This window comes from Triticum aestivum, chromosome 7D (assembly GCF_018294505.1).
Source record: "Triticum aestivum cultivar Chinese Spring chromosome 7D, IWGSC CS RefSeq v2.1, whole genome shotgun sequence".
NCBI lineage: Eukaryota > Viridiplantae > Streptophyta > Magnoliopsida > Poales > Poaceae > Triticum > Triticum aestivum.
The window spans coordinates 635,704,839-635,708,090 of record NC_057814.1 but is presented as its reverse complement, the minus strand read 5'-3'; the positions used below and the strand labels follow the sequence as shown (position 1 = coordinate 635,708,090).

The 3,252-nt window shown below is 42.8% G+C and overlaps 1 pseudogene; it reads left to right on the top strand.

The window, feature by feature from the left end:
* Nucleotides 1-256: 256 nt before the first annotated feature.
* Nucleotides 257-3,035, top strand: LOC123171503 (disease resistance protein RGA5-like; annotated as a pseudogene).
* Nucleotides 3,036-3,252: the final 217 nt, after the last annotated feature.

The window sequence follows — 3,252 nt, the reverse complement described above, 5'->3', positions numbered from 1 at the left end:
CGCCATGTTTAAAAATGTGATCACCATATAATTATAAAAAAAATACTTGCCATGTCTTTACCTTTAAAATATTCATATATACACAAGAAAAAAAATTATAAAAATGAAAAAGGTATAAAATGAAAAATAAAATAAGTAAGGGACATATGAATAGTTTCTTTTGACAACCTAGAATATTTTAGAAACTTCAGTTGACAACGTGTTTAAAAAGTTTTTTTTCCTGTGGCACGTAAACACTTCATTTCTAGAGAATGTCATGATGGTTAGCTTTATTAATTAAAACACACTTACATGGTCAGTTCACAAGGGGACGATAGGGGTAGGAGGATCATGAAGCCAAATACAACTGTTAACACAACAGTCCCAAGCAGACCAAGAAGCTGGTCAGCAAGGGCAAGGCTCTGCATCAGATCTCCGGCGCCATTCAAGACGCTCAGGCGCTTGCCAAGGAGCTGGCTGAGCTCCGTCAGAGGTACGCTCTTGAGGCATCTGCGGGTGGTGCGGGGAATGCCATTGATCGTCGCCTCAAGGCTGCGTACAGAGATGTCACGGAGCTTGTAGGCATTGAGGGCATACGGGATGAGTTGACTTCAAAGCTCCTTGATGGGGATGAGATGTCTAAGCAGCAACTCAAGACACTGTCTATTGTTGGATTTGGTGGATTGGGCAAGACAACGCTAGCCCGAGCGGTGTACCACAAGATCCGAGTGCAGTTCAGTTGTGGAGTGTTTGTTTCGGTGTCTCGGAATCCTGACATAACAAAGATTTTCAAGAAGTTGTTATATGGACTTGATAGTCGTAAGTTTTCAAACATCAACGAAGCCGTCAGGGACAATGAACAACTCATCAATGAGCTGAGAGCCTTTCTTCAGGATAAGAGGTATGAATTCATTCACATAAATTCCAAGGCTATAGCACCACCCCATCTTTGCTAAGATATATATACCTCTGTGTCAATAAAATTTGGACAAGTACAAACTTAGTTATGTACATCTTCATTGATATGTGAACTAACACTCTACACAATGACACAGGTACTTAATAGTGATAGATGACATATGGGGGGAAGATGCATGGGAAATCATCAAGTGTGCTTTCTCTAAGAGCGATCTTGGCAGCCGAGTAATAACAACAACCCGCACAAACAGTATCTCTGAAGCATGTTGCCCATTTAGCAGTGATATTATTCATGAGATGAAATCTCTTGATAATGATGAATCCAAAAGGCTTTTCTACAAAAGAATATTCCCTCAAGGAAGTGAATGCCCCGCTGAATTGGAGGAAGTATCTAGAGAAATTTTGAAGAAATGTGGTGGAGTACCACTAGCCATTGTTACTATAGCTAGTCGTTTAGCCGGTAATGATCAACACATAAAGCCAAAGTATCAGTGGGACAACATACTCAGTTCTATTGGCCGTGGACTTGCGGAAGGCCGTACCACGAAGGATATGCAAAGAATACTATCATTTAGTTATTACGACCTACCTTCTCATCTCAAGACTTGTTTCTTATATCTCAGTATATTCCCAGAAGATTTTTTTGTACATAGAGACATGTTGATATGGAGGTGGATAGCTGAAGGCTTTATCCAAGGTGGAGAACAAGAAATTAGCCTATTTGAGGTGGGAGAGACATATTACAATGAGCTGATAAACAGAAACTTGATTTAGCCAATATATGATGATGCTGAATTTAGGGCGGAAGGTTGTCGAATACATGATATGGTACTTGACCTCATATGTTCTCTATCGAGTGAAGAAAACTTCGTTACTATATGGGATGGCTCTAAGAAAAACAAGAACAATTCAGATATAATGGTCGTAGGTTATCCTTTCAAAATAGCATGTCAGACCTCACCACTCATCGGGTTGATGCCACAAGTATGTCAAAGTTGAGGTCTGTTACTCTGTTTAGAACTGATGATGATCTGATCCGGTCTCTTTCAAGCCTCCAACTGCTGCGTGTGTTGGACTTATCACGTTGTGATCTTCGGAGAAGTAGCTGCCAAATTGATCTTAGGTGTGTTGAGAAATTATTACACCCGAGGTACCTAGGGCTACTAGATACACTGGTTGACCCTCTCTCCATTGAAATAGGAAAACTTCAACTTTTGCAAACATTGGACAGCGGAACGGGTGAGGTGCCATCAAGTGTTGTTCGGCTTGGAAAGTTGATGTGCCTATATGTTTATTCAAGCATGATATTGCCGGTTGGGATAGAGAACTTGGTGTCCTTAGAAGAGTTGAGTGTTGTGACATTGGATGGTAATAATGCCATTGAGAAAGAGCTAGGGAAGCTGGTGGAGCTGAGGGTGCTTCGCATTTCATGGGAGGGAGACGACGAGAGTGTGTGTAATTCTTTGTTGATGTCCTTGGCCAATTTGCAGAAATTGCGTACCCTAGAGATTTATCAATATGGGGATGCAAGTTTCGATGCCAGCTGGGACAGCTGGGTGCCCCCTCCACACCTCCAAGCCCTTTGGTTTGATAGTTGTACCTCAACATTGCCTAGATGGATTAATTCATCATTGCTTCCCGTCCTCTCCCACATGTTTATAAAGGTGGACATGGTGATGCCGGAGGTCGACATTCAGATCCTTGGGAAATTGCCCGCTCTTTGTTTTCTCAACATGTCTACATGGAGAGCCCAGTACACTACTATCGAATGGTTCATCGTTGGCGATGATGCATTCCCTTGCCTGAGAGAGTGTATGCTCTATAATTTCCAGACGGGGCCATCTATGTTTCCACAAGGATCTATGCCCGGGCTTGAATATATTTACTTCTGTGCCCGAGCATCGCACATCACCGGTGGTGACTTGGATGTCGACGTGCGGCACCTCCCTTCTCTACAGAAGGTCACGGTTCATCTTTGGTCTGAGCAACACTGCTTGCCAGCAGTACAGAAAGTGGCTGATATGTTGGAGCTCACATTGGACGCCCATCCTAACCAGCCCACCCTTCATTGCCAGCGGATTTGTAAGTCTTTTTCTCTCCCGCAGCCGGCTTCTGTAGACTGTGACATAATAAGCTAGCTTAATTCTCTTCTCTCCAGCCAAACATTGCAAATGAATGCTAATTATTTTTTCGTTGTTCCAAAGGTTTACCTGAATAATTAGTAGAAAAAGAGGATCCTGCAGTAGCGATCACTGTGAGCGACCGAGAAGGCGAGGTAGTTGTGATGTAGAGCTAATTCCATCCATTCAAATCCGCGGGTAAGCAGGAGTTACCAGTCCATCTCCATCCACAACT